The sequence below is a fragment of the Polypterus senegalus genome, chromosome 6, assembly GCF_016835505.1.
Source record: "Polypterus senegalus isolate Bchr_013 chromosome 6, ASM1683550v1, whole genome shotgun sequence".
In the NCBI taxonomy this organism is placed as follows: Eukaryota; Metazoa; Chordata; class Cladistia; order Polypteriformes; family Polypteridae; genus Polypterus; species Polypterus senegalus.
Window position 1 is genome coordinate 110,839,924 of NC_053159.1, and position 26,591 is coordinate 110,866,514.

Below are 26,591 nucleotides of genomic sequence, written 5' to 3' on the forward strand. Positions count from 1 at the left end.
CCAACATGAACCTGAAAGTTTAGGCAAAACGAGAAGCCTTGTTTGCTTTTTTTTTTTTTTTTTTTCATTTATTGTGTGAAGTTTGAGCTGCTTCAGATTCATTAAAAGTAGTTCTCACCACCATTTCCTGAGAGACCATAAGGTCCCTTAGGAGTGGAGTGTTATGTGGTCCTTCAACCGCAGCGTATACGTCAAGCATACTTTACAATTACTGGCATTTAGGGACTGAAATTAGGCTGCATAGTCTAAAACAGACAAGGTCGTGCAGATGAGCGCTGGCACCATTATGCATGGAATCATTCTAAATCAAGAATGAAAAGCGGATGAATCATACACAACAAGCAGAACAAAAATATCACAACAGCATTGCCTTAATCCTTAAAAGTATGAATCAGAGTGTGCGTCTCCCTGATACATACAGTAGGCTGCCCAGTAGTTATGCTTTACAAATGGCAGATGCTGGAGAGCACCAGTAACTGCTAACTAACTGCTTACTGGTAAAATTAATTCTTTCACTCTTTTCACTGACTCTGCAGTAACATCTGCAACCATCTTTTTTTTGTTTGCTATTGTAAGCATTGCAATATTGTGCAGCCATGAGGCGTATTTAAATTATAATATAATGTGACATTTTCAAACCTGCTTATTCCAATTCAGAGGCAAGAAAGGAACCAGCCATGGGAAAGATAGCAGTCCATTGCAGGGCTCACTCACACATCCTGGGCCAGTTAGCTGAACACACGTCTTTGGAGATTTGTGGGCAAAACGCAATTACCCAGAGGAAAATTTACATACTGGCACAGAACCGACATGGGGTTCAAACCCGGGCTGGTTCAATCCATAAGATTGCAGCAGTAATCATTACAGCATCAACCCTTCAATTACAGCAATTATCTCTGAAAATATACTATATGTTGTATCAGATAATTCCATGGAAACTGTCAACTCCAGCATGCATTGGGACTGTTTGCAACCAAATGTGAAGTGGGAAGGATGAGGATCAGCACTTCCAAATTTGAGGTCTTCAGTATGAAAAAAGTGGGCTATCCTCTCCTCGTTGGTGGTGAATTACTGCCTCAAGTGGAGGAGTTTTAGTACCTCAGGGTCTTGTCCACAAGTAAAGGGAAAAAGGGATGATGAGATCAAGAGATGGATTGGGGGCGGTGAGTGCAGTTATGTGGCTGTGTAATGATCTGTAGTGGTGAAGGAGGAGGTGAGCCAGTAGGCCAGGCTCTTTTTTACCAGTTGATCTACGTCCCTACCCTCACCTATGGTCATGAGTTTTGGGCAATGACCGAAAGGATGAGATCAGGGTTACAAGCGGCCAAAATGAACTTTCCACATAGGGTGGTTGGACTCTCCCTTAGAGACAGGGTGAGAAGCACAGACATCCAGGAATGGCTTGGAGTAGAGCCGCTGATCCTCTGCATCGTAAGGAGCCAATTGTGATGGTTTGGGAATCTGATTCAGTTGCCTCCTTGTGAAGGTTTTATGGGCACAACCAGCTATGAGGAGACCACAAGAAAGACCAAAGTCTCTCCAGGAGGATTATGCCTCCTAAATGGCCTTGGAATGCCTTGGGATCCCATTGCATAAGTTGATAAGTGTGGCTGGGCAAAGGGATGTATGGGCCTCACTGCTAAGACTGTTTTTTCTGTGACCCTGTCCCATGTAAACAGTGAAAAATGAATCAACGAATGAATGTGTTCCATGGGAAATCTGACAGCAATGGTTGTGTTATTTAATGCTAATCGCACGTTACACTAAGATACAGTACAAAGTACAGTAAGTGTAGTCAAAGGATACCTGCTGAGGTGTTCCATTGATCTTTTCTTTTGGGATAACTGTTATAAGCTTTATTTGCAGTGGTGTGGAAGTCTTTCCAGTCTTCTAGAATTTTCCCTACATACTTGCCAGTATTACAAGTTGAATGACTTGAGTTTGGAAAGAAGCGGCCTGTGCTGGCATAGACCTGGATCACATTTACTGTGCCATAGCTCAGGCGAAGCCAAGCACATTGCTTGAAATCTACTTATAGACGACAGGTGAGTGGACGTGTTTGTTTAACAAACATTATGTCTTTTTATGCTTAACAGCATGCATTTCAATATTTTGTTGCTTAATACTTTTGGAAAAACAGTTATTAAGTAAATGAGAAGAGTTAACACGGTAGCGCAGTTTTTAATGCTATTTCTTCTCCGAGCCAGGGTTCTGGGTTTGATCCCACGGCTGGTCAGTGTCTGTGTGGTGTTGGAAAATTCTTTTATGTGTGTGTGGAGTTTTTCACAGGCTGCTCCAGTGTTTGTTCCTTCTCCTACATCCCAATAATATATCTTCTAGGTTAAATGACAGATTCTTAATTAAATACTAGGGGGCTTTACCCACTGCTCGCATCACTCAAGGGTGCGCTACGCACCAGCCACTTTGCAGCTCGCGTTGTGAAGGAGGGTGCTGAACGCACACTAAGGAGATGCGGTCGGATCAGCTGCTGTCTTGCTGCTGCCGAGCTGCGTGTTCTGCTTGTCGCACTGCGCATCGATCATTTAAAAGCCTGTGCAGCAGCTGTCCTTTTGTCTCACTGCCTTGTCTCACGAGACGTTAAAGTGTCTCAGAGAAAATCACGTATCATAATAGTAACAGAGAGATATGAGTGTGTGCATCACCGGGAATTGTGATGGCTTCTGTCTTGCCCCTGATGCTGCTGGGATGGATCTGGCCATCTTTTACTCTAAATGGGATTAAGCACATTTGACCATCTTGTGTTATGTTATCTGTGTAAATGAGAAAGTAAGCCAACAGTGACCACTGGGTGCAAAGAACTCCTCGAGTGTCTGTCCAGCGGATTTTGACGCCTGCACTCCAATGAAGTAACCCACCGCAGACTGGATATTTCATACCTCTTTATTTGCATGTGACTGGGAAAAGTTCAAACTAGTAATGCAAAAACACAATTTGGATAAAACAACAGCAGGTAGTCCTTATTTTATTGTGGATGGTGACCTTCGGGCTCCTTCACTAAAGTGAAGGTTGCAAACGTACAACCGAGGATACCGAGGACACTGCAGGGCCTATTGGCCCAGCTCCTCAGGCTCGCAGCATTTGACACAAGGACAATTTCACACACTGTAAGAAGCGATATGTTACTAGATAATGCTTGAGTGCTAAAAAAGACAAAGACGAGGATTATAAATATTTTATTACTAGGTAAAATATCTGACAGAAGCTTATTACTTATTCTACACAATGTTTGGTAAGGCTGTGGCCCACTGGCCCTTACTGCAGAAACACTAACTGGTCACGTCAAAGCATGAAGGAAAGTCCAGACATCACAGTGTTGTCTTTGTGCCATTTATAGGCTACTTTCTGTTTGGAGGGCTGGCTACTCTTTATGGCTTTGTTTCTGAGTGTGGCACCACAAACAAAGATGGCAACATTCAATCAAGCTTTCACATGTCAAATGTCAGCCACATTATAAAGAGGGTCAACGCCTCCTGTTCTAGTCTTATTTATGTTGCCAATTGAATATGTTTTAAAGTACAGATCTATGGTATGTTTATAGATTTAGCAAGGTTTTGCTGCCATTCTGGTAAAGTGGAGGGCCCGTTATATTCTCCTCATGACCAAGAAAAATAAATAAAAAACACACGCAGACAGAAGGAGAACATGCCAAATCCACACAGACTGGGACTGAGCTGGGGTTTTTGGTGAATCTGCTCCCACAAATTTGTACTTAGCCAGCTGTCAGAGCAGTTAAGAGCGACAAAATGGCTTGCGGCTGGGCTGCTTACTGTAGCAAAGTAAAAAATGTCACAACTTATTAATAATTTAAATAAGAGTATTGTAACATGATGTTGTCTCACACACTGGGCTAACACATTTAAATGAAACAATCTTTTTATTTTCAGTTTTTTTTCTTCCTTTTGAACAGGCAATTGACCCTTAACAGTAATTAAATAATAAATCCCATGCCTGCAGTGATTCCAAAACACTGGCTTTTTACCTTCTTGCCTTGGATTTCTCCAAATGGCACCCTGTCCATTGGCGGTTCTTGTGCTTCAAGTGTTTGTACTAAAATGAGGTCCAACTTCTCATGAGCAGGTACTGATTTAAAGAGTTTCACAACCTAAATGGATTCAAGCAGGAATGCTTTGTGAATCTGATATCACTGAGTTTCTGTTCTTCTTGGAAACCGCATTCAGATTCTCATTCCAGGCATTCACTTTTGATCAACAGGATTTAAGTTAGCACCTGACAGGGACTACATGAAAAGATGCACAGAATCCTCTATTTGAAGAAAAATCGAAAGCACTGCTGGGAAAGAAAAGAAAATCATCATAACTGAAATTTCCGAGGTAAGCAGAGTTTTCAAAATTGTTACTAAAGGGCATCGAACCATATTCCTTTGTTCAGCCCCTGCTTTACAATGCCAGAGTACTAAATTTAACACTCCTCTACCCCCAAAAAGTTGTGTCAGATTCAGAACAGTCATTAAGAAATTATACCTAAAATAGACCTTAAACAAGTAATTGTGAAAAAAATGGTGTTGGTCATGTTTGTAATTATAATTATGTTTATACAGAGTAAGTAGAACCTAAAATAATCCATCCATTTTCCAACCCGCTGAATCCGAATACAGGGTCACGGGGGTCTGCTGGAGCCAATCCCAGCCAACACAGGGCACAAGGCAGGAACCAATCCTGGGCAGGATGCCAACCCACCGCAGGACACACACAAACACACCCAGCACACACTAGGGCCAATTTAGAATCGCCAATCCACCTAACCTGCATGTCTTTGGACTGTGGGAGGAAACCGGAGCACCCGGAGGAAACCCACGCAGACACGGGGAGAACATGCAAACTCCACACAGGGAGGACCAACCTAAAATAATACCATATTATATTAATTGTAGATATTATTTTTTATATGCGCTTTTGGAGGTCCACTGCTTCTGCTCAACTGTGCTTGAGCAAAGCCTTTAAATCCATGAACAGCAAGTCAAATGACTGCTGTGGCTGACGCCTCCAGCAGGCAGGTGGCACCACCTACAACATCGTGAGGAAGTGGACATCACTGTGGCTAACATCAGAGAGTGTTTATGGGTACCCACAGGGCAAATGCACACTCACCATCCTATGACTGTGCATGACTGCTGCAGACTGAATAGTTAAACATTATCTGATTCAAAGAGTATGTTAACTGAATTTTACCTGGAGAGTTGTGGGCTGGACACTGGCTTAGCTGAGTTTTTGTATTAGAGTCGATCTCTTTGGATATTTTAATCATGTAATATTTAGTAAATAATCCTAATAATAATATTAATGATAATAATAATAACTTAAGTGTTTCTCAAAGAAATCTAATCTAGCTGTGCAGATACCCCTTGGAAATTGTCACTGTTCTGGTCACATGACCATTTCTATTATATTTTGTTGCATATAATTAAATTTTTTGTCTGTTAATTCAAACATGTACATATATATGCAATGGCGTTTGCCCTGCTTACTTGACAGGGTGTTGATCAGACTCTTACATTCATAGGCCTAATCACAATCTAATATGTGGATGGTTACCTTACCAGGTAATGCTTATGGTGGGTCGGCCAGTCGGCGGACATCTGCCACATCCTCTCAGTTGTGAGAAGCAGCTTCTCATGCGCATGTTTCTAGAGTACCTGCCAAAAAATACAAAGAGTACATGCCACATGTTTTACCCTTTGTGGGGCTCATCAGGTGTACGCACCTTTGCTTCCCCTTGCGGGAATTGAACCTCGGATGTGGTGTTTGTCTCACCAAAACACAAGTGTTTCCTGGCAGATAACCACCCAAATATCAGATTGTGATCAGACCTATGAATGTAAGACTGTTATCTACACCCTGTCAAGTAAGCACTCCAGGTGCCATGGCGCAACGCTGATGTCCAAGGTTTGATCCCCGTAAGGAGAAGCAAAGGTGCCCCAATTAGAGTGAAACATGTCTCGTGTACTCGCAGTAGAGAGTGGGGCCAAATTGCAAGATGGAAGCCTCTAGTGGAAATTTGGATTAATGAGCCAGACCTTTTTGTCCTGTCATAGATAGGGGCTGCACTTCTCCAGCAGTCTGCAAACTGTTCAACAGCAATTCCAATTCTGACTATATATATATATATATATATATATATATATATATATATATATATAGTGGCCTGTACACTATAGAGATGCAGGACACAAGTTCAATACACACACTTTTATTTATTTATTTATTTTTTCCCTCATGGGAAACGCCTTACCCTGTTTCCTGCCTGTACAGCACGGTTCAAGCACAGTACACAACACTGCACTAAGCAGTCTTTTCTTCTTCCTTGATAAGTGCCTTTCATGTCTATCTAGCTATTCAATAGTGCCTTTCATGTCTGTCTATTATATAGTGCCTTTCATGTCTATCTAGCTATCATATAGTGCCTTTCATGTCTATCTTGCTATCTATTATATAGTGCCTTTCATGTCTATCTTGCTATCTATTATATAGTGCCTTTCATGTTTATCTATCTAGCTATCTGTGTATTATATAGTGCCTTTCATGTCTGTCTGTCATCAGTCTTTTTTGTCTTGCTCTTTACATTCCTTTGCACAATGAATAAAATGCATGTATGCAGAAATAAATGAATAGATGGATAACTATATTCAAGAATAATATAATAATATATAATAATAACTTATAAAAGATATAGATACAAATACGAAATATGAGTTCTTATTTGTTTTTACTGTTAACAACAGGAAAAGGGAAGAATGACCAAAATGCCCCCCAAAAGATCAACTTTACTTTAGAACAAGGCCATACAGTCATTGACACGGAGTTGCCTGATGGTGGTGCTGAGGTCACAGTGCTTTCATGGAGCTTTGCCTCCAAACCCCTTGGCCTTGGGTTAGGGTGGCTTTAGACTTCAGACCAGTCCCCTGGAGAATTAAAAAAAAAAACCAAATATCTGCAGCGCTATATCACTGGAGTCTGCCAGAGTCAAAATGCAGGGAAGTCATCCCTGGGAAGATGGCACATCTTTCACCTTGTGTTCACTTTGAATTATTTTTAATGCCAAGCTCCTCCTATTTAATCCAAGAGAGAGTTTAGATGGTGACATGTTATAAAAAGGGAAAAAAATTAAATGACAGCAGTCGTGCTTCTCATTAAAGTAATTGCTTCAAACCTCCTGTACAGTTTTCATTTATTAATCTGAAAACCTTAAATCCATCAAGGTTTTATTTAGCCCTCTTTCAGACTTCACATGCCAATCTGAGGAAAAGATAAGTGTATCCTGTAGACATGCGGGAAGTTATTTAGTATAACATTCAAGTGATCAATATTAAGTGGCGTGTCTTGATGTGAGAACACACTGTACTGGCATAGATGAATGATAGCTGCCATAGAGTTGCATCAGCTCTGCCCTGGGTGACTAATTTAGAAGCAGCACACATTCTGCAGATAAAAAGCCTAAATTTATTATGGGCAGAGCATCCTTTTCACACAGTAGCTTATACTGATTCACCTTCTGCAGAGGTTACCTTCCTGTCCTTTACCGAAGACACGATGTCTACTCTTGGGAATTATTTAAAAATTCTCATCACAATCCCTTGAATATGTTTCTTAGGATATCTTTTACACTAGAAGATCAAGAACCTGGGTTATTTTAAATGTAGCCAAAGTGGGAGAAGTAGATCCCTGAAAATATGTTTACCTGAATATCAATTTTTGTCACATTCTGGAGGAGTACAAACACTAATGCATTAAGCACTCCAGCTCAATGGGGTCTGTGGGCGAGGTGGAAAATGAACAGCATTTCTGCCCACATGTTGCCAAGGCTTTTAATTACAGGACATGGCTAGTTTTGATTCACACAAGAGTGCAGTGAAGAAGCAACGTATTGTACCACCTCAAAATAGTCTGAAAATTCCAAAGCGCATCAGTAATTTCTCAATAAGATTCACAATCCTCTTATTTAAAAACATTATTTGACAATGATTAAATCATTTACTGTTTAGGTACAATAAAAGTCAATTATTGAAGAGGGAGGCAAATATGCTGTGAGGGGTGTTTCATATTTCTGCTTAATGATTCATAAAACATTTCAGCGAAAGAAGCCTGACTAATACATAATATTAAACCCGCTCTATCCTTTGTGATTGAGCAGAATCAGTTTTAATGAAAAAAGTACAAAGACTAAATGCAGCTTTCATTAGCTATTTGTTGTGCACAGAAAAATAATCCTCTGTCAGGCAGTAACCACTGAGACAACATCCTCTCATGTGCCTTGAACTACAGGTCAGTAAAGGGCTATGTCATCGTTCATTTTCTGTTCTTTCGGCAGCAGTGGACATAATGATGTGCGTGTTGTGTTACTGGAGAAAGTTTGTGATTCCAGTTGATTTGACAGTTTGTCCACAGAGCAGAACACGAGCAAATAATTCAAACGTCGCATAGGCTTAGGACCCCAGCAGTGTCACGCTGTTGTGCTGCTTGCTTGGTCATCAATCACCTAAATGCAAAATGGACATACTGAAAGGAATGCCACAATGTATAAAATAAAGAGGAAATAATTCTGTTTCTTTTCATGTCCTACCCATGGTTATTAAAGCTATGAGGTTTCTGTCTCATTCAACTAACGTTCATCTTTAGTGTTTTTCCTGTACTCTTCCCACACGTGAAGATATCCAACAGGCCAGGATCTGAGCATCTTGTCAGTCAGTCCTTTTTCAGTCGATCCATCCCTAGAATACCAACCACAGTGAAAAGCTGTCCTGTTTCCAGCAGATTGTTCAAACAAATTTAAGGAATTGTTTGTCAATTACCAGGAAATGAAAAATGAAATTGTTTGTGAATGAGAACAAAATGTCAGACTCCCTAGAAATTTTCTGTTGTTAAATAAGAAATAACATGTTACATGGCTGTATATATTTAAGTGGTCAGTGTCAGCAGGAATTCGAGTTTCTGTTTCTATACAAATATTGTATTTGTAATACTCTTTGAATGAATCTAAAATCGAAGCAACATCCTTCACATCATCTAAAACTCTTGAGATGGCCAGTGTGATTTTCTATGCTGTGGTGTTGTGCACTGGTAACTTCTCTTCAAGAGAGGCCCACCGAATTAACAAACTGATTAAAAAGGTAGGCTCAGTTATAGGATAACAAAGCTGAGTGCCATTATGAACAATGCTGCACTTTCTCTCTCTGACACACTAACACTGAGGACATTGAGCTAAAAAATCATTCAGCAGAAGTGTGGCAAGGAACACTATGGGGGGGCTCCTTTATACAAACGGCAATATGCGTGTATAATGCCACACTGGGACTGGCACTGCCAAGTCAGAAGTTTTCTTTCTTTTTAATTTCTTTTTTATGAGTTTGTCCTGACTAGTTATTTATTTGAAACAGTCCTTTTGCGGACAAATAAAGTTCTATCTATCTATCTATCTATCTATCTATCTATCTATCTATCTATCTATCTATCTATCTATCTATCTATCTATCTATCTATCTATCTATCTATCTATCTATCTATCTATCTATCTATCTATGATAAAACTAAATAAATAAATATTGAATACATTTTAAAATTGCATATACCAGTCAAACTTTCCTCTATTCTGTGTGTTAATGTTAATGATAAAAAATATGCAAGTAGGATTGTACAGTAGATGAAGCCAAGTTAACAAATTGAACAAACTGCACACATCCAAGTCTGTACATGAAATGAGGCTTCACTGTACTTGCTGCTATCCACTGTTGTTGGCCACTGCTCTAGTTAGCTGTTGTCAAAGCTCCACAAGAAGTGGAAGCCATGTTAAACATTCTAGCTTGATGACATCACTTCTACTCGGGATCTTGACTTTGGTAAATTTGGCCAGAGTCCTTAGATCATTCGGCATCAAAAGGAGACAAGAGGAGAAGAGCTGTCAGTGATGCCGCCAAACCGGCTGAGAGAACTTCTAGATGGTTATGGCTCAGCAGAAGGGAGCCACGCTGCTGTAGTAACCTATTGGCTATCTGTACACAAGTCGAGGACTGATCAGCCTCAGGAGGAGAGTGTACGAAGTTGAAAGTCCCAAAACACTTGGCGAAACCAGGAACGTCGCCAAAGGTGTGGTCAGAAGCATCACAAGATGTATATACTCAGTCAGGATTATCATCGGTCAGTTGAGAAAGATGTCTGCAATGTACAATTTTCAGCTGAGTTAGTTTGTGTCTCTTGAAAGCATTGGCATAGCTTGCAGATACTAATTATATTTTTTTATCACAGTTACAAAGTATATTTTCTACAGCAGATATTGAGGGAGTCTTAGGAAAGCTGACCAAGTTTCTTTTAGCAAAGTCAGCATCTTGCATTATTTTTCAGGCACCGTTGTCCAAAGGATACAAACATATTATTAATATACATATCTCTAAATGTTATGATACAGCGCCTATTTTTAACATTAAATATTATACTTGAAAAATGAAGGTAACATGGTTGGTTTGTAAGGCTGAACTTGACAGTAACATCTTGGCCATAAAGTGCCTCTTGCAAATAAGTGTGGAACCATTGGATTTCTGCTTAGTTCCTGGTAGTTAATGGTAACTGATGCACGAAGCAAAGCATTCTGGGGAAATTTGGGTGTAATGTCCTCTGTGCGACGATACAAAGTTGTACGAGTTTGTTTCTTTCTAAAGCCTTCCATGATCTCATGATTTGTGTATTCATTCCTTCTAGTACTAGAATTATAAAATAGACAGTCCTGTGCTTCTCTCTCTTTTAGCAATGCAAAAAATTCCAATTCCAAATACATGTACAAATTCATCCCTTTTTTTTAAAGAAGGATTTGTTACATTTGGGAATGCACTAAAATGTGTGTATATATATATATATATATATATATATATATATATATATATATATATATATATATATATATATATATATATATCAATTTGGGAAGAATATTTACTTTAACAATATTATTTTTTCCACTACTGTGAGAATGTGACTAGTTGATTTTGTTTAGTACAGTCCATCAGATTGATAAAATTAAATTTGCATAGATCTTTAAATAATTGTGTAATAAAGATGTGTAAGTTTTTCAACTGTGATAATCGGCTAATGTGTATGGTTATTTACAGGAAATATTATGCTTGGACAAAACTTTTCATATACCCCATTTACTGTACATCTCCTAACTCATTTATGGACATTTATGCCTCTGAAATGAGGTGTCTCCTGTCACACATGTGGGTCTGTAGACCACTGTCTGAGCTCAACTGAGGTATATACTACCACCACAGACTGAGAGGGGGTGCTGGTGCTAAGCTTCTCCACTTTAGTCCCCTCCAATGCCCAGTGAGGGCAACTGACTCCATCCCTTCTTGTCCCTTGCCTATAGATACCGCAGCTGTCGGAAGGAGGAGCTACTTTTGAACCGAATGCACTGCAGGATGGATCTCCCTTCCAAGCTTAATCAAGCTTGATGACTTTCTTGCTGTTGATCAGTGTTCTTGTATTGGCACACATAGTGGCCCATTTTTGTTATTTTTTGCATTTGATACACACTAGAATTAAACAGGCATGAGCACGTTGGTGCTCCGACATTTTTCTGTGGTACCCTGCAGTTCCTTACTCGAACCACACTCCACCAGGCTGGCAGGCTTACTCTCTTGACTTCTACTAATCAACTCAATAATACTGGAGGTCCTCTGAGTAGAGTCGCTGTATCTTTCAATTAAAAAGAGTCCGTGTGAGCTTGTAGTTAAGTTACATGTGGGTGCCTCCCACAAGCAGTGTACAAATTACGGCCCACATGGAGAGCACCTTAAAAAAAATCTGAAAAAAATAGTTTTCTTGATTGGCTGGATGCATCTTTGGAATTCTCTAGGAAGAGAAATGGTTATTATTGATGGGGTTGCTTGGTCTGTCCAGCTAGTTATTTTGCAGTCATACAGTGTTCACCAAAATGAGTGGAGTGACAGTGAAGTGGAAAGAACAAACAAAGAGAGTGTATGAGAAAGATGGAATCAGTTTATTCGAGCAATGACTGTGCTCCTGTAAAATGAAAACATGTTATCCAGCTGATAAGTATAAGATAGTCCTCCTAATTCTGAGATTCTGTCTGACAGGACTGAATTTGAGAAGTGCACTGCACCTGAATTAATCATCCAGGAGTCACAACTGAATGAAGTACTCCACCTGCATGAGTCACAAATGGCCCACAGTGACGCAGTTTGTTAAATGGCCTGTTACAGTATGGTGAAAATAAAGAGTAATGAGCAGCCAGAGCCTACTAACTGTAATTCATAAAAGGGTAAAAAGAAAATTAGTTTCCTACTCATTACCCATTTTAATATTTCCATGAAAGTAAGCTGGTATGAACTATACTCAGTATAATACAATATATATATATATATATATATATATATATATATATATATATACACACACACACACGTGTTTAGGAGACAACTAAAGGGCTTGAATACATGTAATTCCACGGCGGACCGGGGGGTCGCTCTCTTGCAGACCATTCTAGGGAAATCCCACCCGGCTCTGGGGCAGCCAACGACATCACTTCCGGTTCCGGTCCTGATGACATCATTTCCCTTACTGGCCTTTAAAGCCATCATCTTGTCGATAATAGATCAGTTCTGTTTTTGACTCTGCTGTATGAACACGTCTGTCCTTTGGCATCAATTTTGCAGCCGGGAAAAATTATACGGGTGGCTGCCCCAAACCTTTGCAATGTCTTATGGTCATTCTTCTTACAGTAGCGTAGTCAGCAGGATAATAAAAGCCCAGAAGAAAACGGGACAGGACCTAAATCATGACCAGGTGGGAGAATAACAGGGCCGAGCTTCTGGGTGGGGGTTTTGCCTCGGAGTTCGGAAAGAACTGGCGCAGACTGCTCCCTTTGACTAATTCCGGGACCCATAAATTAAATAGGGAGAGTGTTGATGGGACACACAGATGTGGGCTTGTCTCTATGGGGGAAGTGATGGGGACTTGTTATGCTCTCTCGGAGGAGAGGGCTGTCCTTCCCACAGGGGCCAAGGCCCCAGAGCAAAGTGGGGATTCCTCAGACCAGCAGGTGAAGTCTCTGCAAACATGGAGGTTAGGTCCTGAGTGGTCTACTCAAGAGCAGCTTGATGCTCTATGGGAAATGGTGGCCAAGTGGTTAAAGCCCTCTGAGTGCTCCACCTATCAAACAGTAAAAAAGGTAGCCTGTTTTATATTAATCGGCAATCTTCCCGACTATTTCACCCAGCCGATCTGGGGAGACTTTTCCAATGTAAATGAGCTCATTGAGCTCATAGAAACATCTAAGACAGCCTCGCAATTTGGGAGAGCAGAACGGTCCTTTAGTGGATGCTATGGAGATTATGTCCCTCCTCATCTGCCCCCTCGTGCAGCCCTCCCTTGGGAGCAAGGCAGAATGTAAGTGGAGAGAGGGGGGTGGATTGTCTGCACTTTCAAACCCCTTGTCAATGGCTCATTTGGGAGAGATCATTGTTAATGGATTTAAAGTGGAAGCCCTTTTTGATTCCGGCAGCTACATTTCAATTGTTGATCGCCGGTATGTACTACCGCGACAGCGGATAAAAACAAAGACCAGTATAACCTGTGTACACAGGGATATCCGGTTCTATAAATCCACCCGATGTTTCATCAGCCAGGGAGGATCAGTTAAAAAAAAAATAAATCACCATAGCGGTCCTTCCAAATCCACCTTTCGCTGTGATTCTCGAGCGGGACTGGTCTGATATTAAAAGTGGTGAAGTACTGGCCCCTCCTAAATTGAATTTGGGCATTCAGACGGGAATTTTTCATCGTAGGTTGTCTCCACAGCATGTACTCAGCTAGGCAGAGGGAGATATGGAAGGCCAAGAGGAGGATGAGGAGCTTCCTGGGCCATCGCAGACCGTTGCGTCATCTGTCCGTGTCTCGGCGGAACGGGATGACTCTCTGCCCCTTGAGGTAAGACCAGACCCTCTCTCAGAGTTTAGCTTCCAATTAAGACAAACACTGGCCTTGTTTAAAAGGGAACAATGGAATGATGATTCCCTTAAATTTGCTAAGAATGCAGTCACACTAGTCAACGGCCAACGCACCCATCAGCCCATGCCACAGGGGCCCCACTTTGTTATTGAAAATGATTTATTATATCGGGTTAGTGAGCACGAGGGGTGGGGTGCAGAAGTTTTTGCTAATCCCACAGACTTTCCAGTGGCAGGTTTGTGAGTTAGTGCACGCCCACCTCTTAGAAGGCCACCTGGGAACCGAGAAAACATTAGAGCATATCAAGCTCCAACTTTATTGGCTGGTTATTAACGAGGAGGTTCGCCACTTCTGTTTCTCTTGTCCTGAGTGTCAGCTGTGGCAAATTCCTAGGAGGGACTGTGCTCCTATTTTTCCCCTTCTCATAATAGATGTCCCGTTCGAAAGAATAGGGGTCAATATAGTGGGACCCCTGGAACCCACAGCCCGAGGACATAATTATATACAGTGATCCCTCGCTATATCGCGCTTCAACTTTCGCGGCTTCACTCTATCGCAATTTTTTTCTCATACATGCTTACGTCACTACGCATGCGCTTTCTGAGAACATTTATCTAAGCCCCTCGATGGCTTCTAAACGTGCTGCTTTTTCTAAGCCTTCTGACAATAAAACTAAGCGCCAGAGGAAGATGCTTACTATCCAGGAGCAGGTGAAACTCTTGGATATGATCAAAGAGGGCAATACCCTACAAAAGCTTCCTCACGCATATGAAAAGACAGCGCCAGCAACTGCCTATCAAGATATTCTTCAGCCGTGCACCCAGACACCCACTGCCTACTCCTAGTACTCCTTCAGCGGAAGAAGACAACGATGCACCTGCTGAAGATACTGCACCACCTGAAGACTCTCCTACTGAGGTCGTGCCTTCATAGGTTGGTGGTTGTGTGTAAGAACTGTGTGTGTGTGTAATTAAATGTACAGTAGAATAATCTACTATATAAAAGCAGTCGGGATTGTCCTTCCATCCCGTGAGTGCAAAGCGTAGCGGTATTCTTACTTTGTCAAATATATTGACTAAAGGGTGTTATTTCATGTCTAGAGGGCTCTAATAATGTTAAAAAACGTATTTAGAAGGTCGTAAAACAGGTTTTCTATACTCTAACTGCGAAAATATTTGATTTATAAATAAAGAATCCTATTTTGCGAAAATTCATTTATCACGGTCGAGTCTGGAAAGGATTAACCGTGATAAACGAGGGTTCACTGTATTAGTCCTCGAGGAATATGCAACCCAATATCCAGAAGCTGTTCTGTTGCGCTCAGCTAATTCTAAAGCCATCACACGGGAACTGGTAGGGGTCTTTGCACGAATTTGCATTCCTAAAGAAGTCCTTACGGACCAAGGAACGCCATTTACCTCGGAGATGTTCAGGGAAATGGCTAAGTTAATTAAAATAAAGCACTTAAAGACTGTGGTGTATCATCCTCAAACAGATGGTCTAGTGGGGAGGTTTAATCAGACTCTCAAACAGATGCTTCGCAAGGTGGTCAGTGGGGATGGAAGGAATTCGGATCAACTCCTCCCCCTCGTACTCTTTGCCTACAGGGAAGTCCCACAAGCCTCGACTGGGTTCTCACCCTTTGAGTTATTATATGAATGTCAACCCCAGGGCATATTGGACATTTAAAAGAAGGTTGGGAAGGAAAGGCTCTTCCCTTGACTAATATTTTGGAAGTTACGTGATAGATTTGAGAAAATTCGACCCATATTAAAAAGTCACATGGAAGAGGTGCAGGTAGCACAGGCCCACTATTATGACCATGGCACGACACTTCGGGAGTTCCAACTGGGGGATCAGGCCATGGAGCTGGTTCCCACCTCCCATTCTAAACTACTTGCCCATTGGCAGAGACCACATGAAGTTGAGAGGAGAGGGCTCGTTGACTGTTTGGTGAAACAGTCCAATCATCGGCCGAGCGAGCGGATATATCATGTGAATCTGCTGAAACCGTGGAAGGAAAGGGACCCTGATCCCTCCTCCAGCCAGCCCCGCTCAATCTTTGCTCAGACCAACACACTTAGCTTCAGCTCTAATCTGAATATCCAACAGAAGTGAGAGCTCGAAGCAGTTATCTCGTTCGTCCCGGAGGTGGTAGATGAAAAACCCGAAAGGACCTCTATGATTGCCCACGACATTGTGATCGAACCCGGGGTTATAATCCGAAAGCGCCCCTATCATCTTCCCGAGGCAAAGAAGGCTGAAGTGGAACTTGAAATCAAGCTCATGCTGGACTTAGGAGTCATAGAGGAAAGTTATAGTCCCTGGTCCAGCCCAATAGTCTTGGTTAGGAAGCCTGACGGAAGTTGAAGGTTTTGCAATGACTTCCGTCGACTTAATCAGGTCTCACAATTTAATGGTTATCCTATGCCTGTAGTGGACAACCCCCTTGAGAGGCTTAGACAGGCAGAATATCTAACCACACTTGACATTACCAAGGGGTACTGGCAGGTTCCTTTAACGGACTGCGCAAAGGTTAAGACCATGTTTAGCACCCCTAGTGGGCACTGGCAGTATCGTGTTCTTCCATTCGCGCTACCTGGGGCTCCTGCGACTTTCCAGCGTCTGGTGGATAAAGTGCTCCGGCCCCATAACACATATAGGGCTGCCTACCTTCTTGGATGACGCTGTCATCTATTCCAGCACCTGGAAGGAACACCTGCAGCACCTCCGAGTGGTATTATGGATGCTGGGTGAAGCTGATCTTCGGATCAATCCAAAAAAATGTTTTTTGGGTTGAAAGAAGCCAAATACTTGGGCTACCTAGTGGGTTGTGGTACTGTGAAGCCACAGTGCTCTAAAATAGATGCCATTTTGAAATGGCCCCATGCACAAACCAAGCGGCATGTCCAAGCATTTCTCGGTTTAGCCAGGTACTACTGTCGGTTTGTACCACACTTTTTGGAGAGAGCTACACCCTTGAGTGATTTAACAAAGAAGAGGGCTCCCAACATGGTGGTATGGACCGATATGACGCAAGCTACATTCAGTGACTTAAAAAGGACCCTGACATCAGCACCTGACTTTTCGCTTCCTTTTATCCTTCAGACGGATGCTTCGGACACAGGCCTAGGAGCAGTGCTGAGCCAAAGCATCGATGGAGCTGAACAACCCATCATGTTCCTGAGCCGGAAACTGCTGGATAGGGAGACCAGGTATGCGTCGGTGGAAAGAGAGGCCCTTGCAATTAAGTGGGCGATTACACAGTTGAGCTACTACCTCTTGGGTCGGGAGTTTACACCTGTCATGTACCATGCATCTTTACAGTGGATGGGCCTGCATAAAGAGTCCAACCCTCAAGTCACTAGGTGGTTCCTTGATCTGCAACCTTATAAGCTCTCACTCGTTTATTGGAAGGGTTCTCTCCACACCAACACAAATGCTCTCTCGCGCATTCACAACCTCTCAGTGTAGGACACCCGACCCGATGGGTCTGGGCTGTGAGGGGTGCCCTGGGGTGGGCCCAGTCACACATGCGTGTTTAGGAGACAACTAAAGGGATTACATGTAATTCCATGCCGGACCAGGAGGTGGCAAAGTGCACTAATTCTCCCTCTCTCAATCTCTTGCAGACCATTCTCGGGAAATCCCGCCTGGGCAGGCAACGACATTACTTCCAGTTCTGGTCCTGATGACATCACTTCCCTTACTGGCCTTTAAAGCTGCCATCTTGTTGATAATATACAGTTCTGTTTTGGACTCTGTTGTATAAACATGTCTGTGCTTTGGCATCAATTTTGCAGCCGGGAAAATTATACAGGTGGCTGCCCCAAACCTTTTCAATGTCTTATGGTCATTCTTCTTACTATATATATATATATATATATTTCATTCTTGGGGATGAGACGTGATCTTTTGAAAAAAGACAGAGAGACACTTTCACTTCCTGCGAGATGGACAAGTCAAGTCATGCTTACAACTTTCAGACGCAAGTCTCGTGATACATCTGCAGAGGGTGACAGGTTAGAGATAATGGGGGTAGATGAGTGCATGGCAGATCACACGCAGCAGCAGCAGGCAAGAAGCTGCTCAAGCAAATAGGAGTTAAAAAAAACAATATATTTGTTTCCCATTGTATCACCATTTAAGAGGGGTTTCGGTGAGGCGACTGTTGGAAGGAGGGGAAAGGCCCCTAGTATATATATATATGTATGTATGTATGTGTATATGTGTGTGTGTATGTATATATATGTGTGTATATGTATGTATGTGTGTATATATATATATATATATATATATATATGTGTGTATATATATATATATATATATATATATATATATATATATATATATATAGCATCAACAAGGCATTTTTATCCCACAGGACTGCCGCATACTGGATGTTTTTCCCTTTTCACACCATTCTTTGTAAACCCTAGAAATGTTTGTGCGTGAAATCCCAGTAAATGAGCAGATTGTGAAATACTCAGACCGGCCCGTCTGGCACCAACAACCATGCCACGCTCAAAATTGCTTAAATCACCTTTCTTTCCCATTCTGACATTCAGTTTGGAGTTCAGGAGATTGTCTTGACCTGGACCACACCCCTAAATGCATTGAAGAAACTGCCATGTGATTGGTGGATTAGATAATTGCATTAATGAGAAATTGAACAGGTGTTCCTAATAATCCTTTAGGTGAGTGTATATATATATATATATATATATATGTATATGTATGTATATATATATATATATATATATGTATGTATATATATGTGTGTGTGTATATGTGTATATATATATATATATATGTATGTATATATATATATATATATATATATATATATATATATATATATATATATATATATACTGGTCGCTTCTGGTGCTCCCTGTGTGGAGTTTCATGTTCTCCTGTGTCTGCGTGGGTTTCACACTCAATCATCTGCAAACTTAACCATCTTATTATTTATATTCCTATCCAAATCATTTATTTATATATATATATATATATATATATATATATATATATATATATATATCTATCTATACTAATAAACGGCAAAGCCCTCACTCACTCACTCACTCATCACTAATTCTCCAACTTCCCGTGTAGGTAGAAGGCTGAAATTTGGCAGGTTCATTCCTTACAGCTTCCTTACAAAAGTTGGGCAGGTTTCATTTCGAAATTCTACGCATAATGGTCATAACTAGAAGCTATTTTTCTCCATTTACTGTAATGGAGTTGAGCTCGAAAGCCGTGGGGAGGAGTTTCGTGTGACATCATCACGCCTCCCACGTAATCACGCAGTACGTAGAAAACCAGGAAGAGTTCCAAAAAGTGCTTAAGAAATCATGCATTATATAATTGAGAAGGCAGCGAAACAATAAGAAGCGAGCGAGTGACATATACAACCATATTCATGAGTTCTGCTACTTCAGAAACAAAGCACGATGTAAACCTACACTTTAAATTAAGTTCATAGACAGGCTGCCGCTGGCGTTTGTAATTTAGTGCCTACCCATATAAGGCCGTCCGTCAGCGGCAATCCAATAGCAAACTTCCACGGGTAAATATTCACGGGTGAAGGACTGTGCTTATGGAGAGGAAGATGAGATGGTCAGGGTGGTGTTTGGCACAAACTCAGCGAAACTGCGAGAGAAAGTTTTAAGTGCCGGGACTTCGGTAACATTAGATACAGCCATGGACATAGCAACAGTTCCAAAGAGCGCTGAACAAAAAACGAATTACACAATTGAAAAGGCAGCAAAAAAATATGAAGCGTCTGATACATACAAGCATATTCATAAATGCAGCTACTGTGGAAACAAAGCACACGTGGAAAAAGTCAATGTCCCGCTAAAGGAAGACAGTGTAAAAACCCGTGCATGCAGTGTGTCAGGTCTCAGATAAAGAAGAAGACGAGCTGTTTATTGATGCAGTAAGAAACGAATCGATGAATGAAACCTGTCATCTTTACAACAATTGACAAACACGGAATGTAACTTGAATACAACACATCCTACAAATACGAACCTGATTGAAAGAAATAATGATAATCAAATCCTTGATGACAGCAACACTCAGTAACACTCACAAAACAAATACTGTATATTGACAGTCATGTTACGTTATTTTTAAAATGTTCCCTTTTCTTTTCTAGCTTTTTAACACACTACTTCTCCGCTGCGATACGCGGGTATATATATATGTATATATATACACCCCGATCTACATACTCGAATAATGGATACTTTATTCGCCATCAATGATTGTTTTGGTAAAGCCATACTCAGTGTATTCATTAGATGAACGGTAAAAAAGTAAGAGCGAGGGAGGATGACTTATTGAGGCATGCAGGCTGTAGTGTGCGTCAACTCTATCTGAATTGCGCGATCACATTTGAAAAAATATATCTTTTCAAGTTCTATTTAGTCCATATGTGTCAAACTCAAGGGCAGGCCACATCCGCCAGTGTAATTATATCCGCCCGAGATCATTTTATATACTGTATTATTGTTATTAATGGCCGGGTATATGAAGCGCTGGTAACACAATAAACTACAGATCCCATAATGCAGCGCTTCAGCTGCCTTGCCAACACTTACGCGTTAATCAAGTCTACCTTATGATGCTGCAAGTTATTGCGAAGCTAGCTCACACGATGCTGAAGAGAAAAGTTGATTCTGAAAATCGAGCCTTTAAGAACCGATGGGAGGCTGAGTATATGTTTACTGAACCCGTGTGTCTCATTTGTGGAGCTAATGTGGCTGTAATTACAGAATTTAATCTAAGACGGCACTATGAGACAAAACATCAGGGTAACCTGAAAGACCTGAATGCAATGCAGAAGATACAGAAAGCAGAAGAATTAAATAAGAATCTGACACTTCAGCGGACGTTTTACCGTGCACAATCACAAAGTGATTTCAAGTGAAGCTGCTTTTATGGGAGACACAAATGCACCAGTGCAACTTGCCCCACTTTCCCTGTTGCCAAGTAATGTTAAACCAAGTCGTCACTACGGTGTTCCCAAATCGCACTTTGCTGATAAACTGAGCGACTGAGTTTGCACGGCGCTTTGGTGACTTTGAAGAACAAAAAGTCCGTCTACATGCGGCTCGAACCTTGTGCATGTTTGGTAGCACATATCTGTGTGAGAAGCTCTTCTCAGTGATAAAGACTAACAAAACAGCACACAGGAGTCGCCTCACTGATGAGCACCTGCAATCCATCCTGAGAATCTCCACAACACAGAACCTCACACCAAACATAAACGAACCTGTGGCCAAAAAAGATGCCAGGCGTCCAGCTCTAAAATGACATATGAGCAAAGACAACTGAATGATTTGATTTGTTATTGCTGAAAGGAACACATTTTATTTATATTTCTAGGTTTTGTTATGCAGCATGTTCATATTTGAATTTGTATAATTTTGACAGGATATATTTTTATGGAGAGCAAAATCTTTTGGGATATTTAAAATCTAAGTTTATTTTTATATAAAATTACATAAGAGTAAAGAAATTTGAATGTTTGTTCTTTTAATGTTTACTTTATTTCTAACTTGTATAATTTAGACAGGATATATTTTTATGGAGAGCAAAATATTATAAGTTGTTTAAGGTTTGAGTTGATTTATTCACGAATAATATTCCTGTCTGTTTTTACCATTCCTACCAAAGATATTTCTGTCGACTAAATAAAAATTCCTTCTATTTAAAATTTAAATAGAACTTGAACAAAAACGATAGTTCATAATATCCACGCAGACTTGCACGTAAGAGCGGGAGTCATCCGTTTTAACAAACAGCGTATTGCACTGATACTGAAATAGCTGTGTGTGTATATATGTAGATATGTATGTATATGTATATATATGTTTATATATGTGTGTGTGTATGTATATATATATATATGTATTTGTGTGTATATATGTAGATATATATATATGTATGTATATATGTGTGTGTGTATATTTATGTGTATATGATATGGTGGTATGATGCCACTGTCGGCCGACATATTGAACTTTTCACCAGTCTTTGTTACTTATGGGCCCATCTTCAAGAAATTTGGTACATGGGTTCCCAACACTAACTGAATCCTACTTACGTACATATATACGTCCATAGCCTGCAGCTTGGTCACCGTGTGAGGTGGCGTTGGGTCCCCCATCCAAACGCCTCCCACGTTATTGGCTGCCTGCCTATATAAGACCGTCCGTCGCTCCGGTCTCTACATTCCCTTCCTTGCTTCGCCACGGATTCACGTCTCCTACTGATAACTACAGCTTTTTGTTTAATCCACGGCTTCTCCGCTGTTTTATTGTTTATTACAATTATAGTTATTGTATAGGTATTTTAGACTTACTTTACATTGCTCAGGTACCCATTTCCTTTATCATTCCAACCCCCATTACCATGTCTATCGAGATGATCACCATCGATCAAAGAACTGTCACTTACCGAGTGGTTTCCATGCCCGGAGATGACACCTACCTTTTCCATTCTCTTTGTTACATATTGCACGGCCATATCGACTCACTCTTGATATCCGGAGGAACATTGTGTCTTAGGTATTGAATGACTGGGACAGGTTCAAGGTGTGGACTGATGATGGTACAGGAGATGATTATACTACACAGGAGCACTATAAGAGTGAAATGCTTAAGCCCTTCACCTATGGATCTGCATGTGAGTTGATGGCTGCCGCTGAATTGTTCGGTTGTCGCTTTCAAGTGTACAGAAATGGCCAAATATTTTACACCTTTCAACAACCGCCAATGCCTCTTAAACATCTTAGATTCACAGGTGACGATTTCAGTAGTGGACACTTTGATGTTTATGAATGTTTAAACTCTCAAAAGCTGGATGTGAAGTTATCGATGAAACTGGTTGTGTGCTTACAACGCTTGACAGATGCCGAATGTCACTTAAACACAAGTCCTACAAATACTGTCGTAATTGAAACAAACCATGAAACTCAAACCGATTATGACAGCAGCAATCCAAGCTGCGAGATTTGAAACAAGATTACTGTTCACATGGCCAACTGTACTTTGCATGCTCAAGAGTAATCTCAGTGCACAGCTTGGTCATATTACAACCGGAAGGCCGAACTGACAATGTGGTATACAAAGAGATCCTTAACAAATAATTATTGGCATATTTTCCCTTAGTTTAAAAAGGTTAAATTTTCTTCTTAATAAAAATTTTAATGCAGTACCTCGCCACTGCGAAGCACGGGTATTTTGCTAGTATATATATATAAAATATCAGCGGCCCTAGAACTGACCGTAGTCGAACCCCACTCTTAACATCTGCCAATTTTGTAACTTGCTGATAGGATTCCTTGCACTATAAGCCTGTACTTCCTGTGTTTGCATAGGCCTGTAAGACCAATTTTCTTATTTTTAGACCATTATATGGTATTTTGATTATTTTGATTTTTTTTTTTCCTTTCTTCTAAATTTTTTACCTGTTTTAAATTTTTGCATCCTAACCCTAGCGACTGGATGGACACACAAATACATAGATAGTCATCTTTTTATTAAGGTGAATATTTTAACTTAGAAATAACTACACAGCTTTTTAGCAATAATTGTAGTGGTTTTGACAGAGAAAAAAAAATTCCGAGCAATTTCACTAAGGAACATATTGACCTTTTGGTGCCATTTAGTGGATATGTAGTGGCTATTAAGCTAGTTTTATTTCGGATGATCATGGCAACTTTTAGTGAGTTTGTTTCAGTTTTTATATTTTGTAGATATTTATATATCCCCACACCTCTGCTCAGGATTAAATTAGAAACTCATATCAAATGATATGGAAGATTTATATATAGAAAATCTAATGTTTTATTAGTGTATATTCTTATTTAATTTTCACATGATACCCTAACAGGCAAAAATTAATTATACAGTATATACGAGTATGCTGGTCTTTTTAGAACATTAGAACACTCTAGACGAGAACTGGCCATTCTGCCCAACAAAGCTTGCCAGTTCTATCCACTTATTTCTTCCAAAAAAACATCAAGTCGAGTTTTGAAAGTCCCTAACGTCTTCCTGTCTACCACACTACTTGGTAGCTTATTCCAAGTGTCTATCGTTCTTTGTGTAAAGAAAAACTTCCTAATGTTTGTGTGAAATTTACCCTTAACAAGTTTCCAACTGTGTCCCCGTGTTCTTGATGAACTCATTTTAAAATAACAGTCTCAACCCACTGTACTAATTCCCTTCATAATTTTAAACACTTCAATCATGTCACCTCTTAATCTTCTTTTATTTAAACTGAAAAGGCTCAGCTCTTTTAATCTTTCCTCATAATTCAACCCCTGTAGCCTTGGAATCAGCCTAGTCATCTTGAAAGAAAAGAGTATCTTCTCTAGTGATTCTCTAAGCAATTGGCTGCTAATCGACACGATTTTAAAACTGCTTTTCTAAGTTTTACGCTAATTTAGTTGTGTGCTCCTTGAAGGGCTTGCACGTGTCGTTTTGTTGCCAAATTTCCTGTAAACAGAGAGCCGCCAGTGCGACTTCAGGACAGAGTCAAGACACGAATATTGACTTTTACAGTAAAGAAATTGAAGTAGCACACTGAGAAAAGGGAATCTGTGGAGTTGTGCTGTGCATGGAGAGAAAAACGGCAGAGTGGAAGTAAGGAGAGCCTCGTCTGCAGTAGGAAATACCAGCGAATGCGTTCAGACCTTTTTCATTTTGTCCTATAATTAAAGCAGAGATTCCTTTCTTGATTGTGGACGTTGTGAGGTTGTGTTTAGTTCAACAGCTCAGAACTTTTATTCAGAAAAAGAACAGATGAAGAAGAATTTGCCTTGGCTGTTTAGTAAACAATAGGCTTGTTAGCTTAAGAGCCAAATGTGTTTATTTTACTTGTAAACTTGTTAAGCGTGTTAGCCTTACGTGTTCTTCATAAACATGAACATTTTATTAGAATTGTGGCTTGTAATTATGACATGGATTTTTATATTCTTTCACAGCACGTGTATAAATATTCTTGTTCCTATTTTACTATTGTAAAAGATATTTTTAAAGGGATTTTATTAATTAAAATTAATTAATTAATTTTAGTATTTTTTATGGTCACTGAACAATAAGCTCATAGAGTTTCTTTTCTGTTAATAAAAAATGAACAGGTAAAACCAGTTGTCTGCAGTTTAATTATAAAAATATCACTTTAGTTTAGAACATAATGTTTGCACTTGGCTGGTTATGCAGGAGCTTAGTGTAAAAAAATAAATAAAACAAACAAACCCTAGTAACTTGACATTGGTATCAACTGTAAAACTACCTGATGAGAGCTTTCCTAGTCTTCTTCTTAAACTGGCTTGTAAATGCTTGAGAAAAACTTGGATGTCTCTCCGTGTAACTTAAAAAAAAAGCTAACAAAGTCTGTGTAGCCTCCCCGCTTGATAGAAAATGAATAGAGAAACAGATGGACAGATAAACCACAAACAGCTCTGAAAGATGAAAATGAAATACAAGAGAGACACATATAAAGCTAGTGCATTTAAATTTCATTTTAATGTAATACAATTGGCAGTAAAACTGAGTTTTGCATTTGATGCACATTAAAAGGCAGGCAGGGTAAGTGATTTGTCGTGTGTCGTATAGTAAAATGACAATAAATCTATAGCACAGAGGTTTAATGTCCATATTGTCATCTAGCTAAAGGCCATGTAGAACATTTGAAACACAATAGAGTACATTTCATTTGTTTTTTCAATTGTAGCACAGGCAGGTGAAGTGACTTGCTAATGGCCACCATGTGTTATCACCGGGATTTGATCTTAACCAGTATGCCAGCCTGTCTAATCTTTAGTCCCTATGCTATACCAAATGCCTTGGCAGTTGTGGAAAGCAAGATTTGTACAACGTGACAATTGATAATGTGTAGTGCATGGGTGCCCACACTTTTTCGGCTTGCGAACTACTTTTAAAATGACTAGGTCAAAATGATCTACCTACATTAAAATGCTATACACAATATTTATATATATATATATATATATATATATATATATATATATATATATATATACAGGTGCCGGTCATAAAATTAGAATATCATGACAAAGTTGATTTTTTTTAGTAATTCCATTCAAAAAGTGAAACTTGTATATTAGATTCATTCATTACACACAGACTGATGTATTTCAAATGTTTATTTCTTTTAATTTTGATGATTATAACTGACAACTAATGAAAGTACCAAATTCAGTATCTCGGAAAATTAGAATATCAATTAAGACCAATGCATAAAAAGGATTTTTAGAAATGTTGGCCAACTGAAAGGTATGAACATGAAAAGTATGAGCATGTACAGCACTCAATATTTAGTTGGGGGTCCTTTGGCCTGGATTACTGCAGCAATGCGGCGTGGCATGGAGTCCATCAGTCTGTGGCACTGCTCAGGTGTTATGAGAGCCCATGTCGCTCTGATAGTGGCCTTCAGCTCTTCTGAATTGTTGGGTCTGGCGTATTGCATCTTCTTCTTCACAATACCCCATAGATCTTCTATGGGGTTAAGGTTAGGCGAGTTTGCTGGCCAATCAAGAACAGGGATACC

The 26,591-nt window shown here is 40.1% G+C and overlaps 1 long non-coding RNA gene across 2 annotated transcripts in view; it reads left to right on the forward strand.

Moving 5' to 3' along the window:
- LOC120531396 overlaps positions 1–17,127 on the forward strand; it is a 33,187-nt gene extending 16,060 nt beyond the window's left edge. The window contains exons 4-7 of one of the 2 annotated variants that reach the window (XR_005634101.1): positions 1,867–2,045; positions 3,929–4,098; positions 4,234–4,352; positions 17,106–17,127. This is a non-coding gene — a long non-coding RNA (uncharacterized LOC120531396). Of the gene's footprint in view, positions 1–1,866; positions 2,046–3,928; positions 4,099–4,233; positions 4,353–13,834; positions 14,069–17,105 lie in introns of those variants that run through there. The other variant, XR_005634100.1, reaches the window with a different exon arrangement.
- Positions 17,128–26,591: the final 9,464 nt, after the last annotated feature.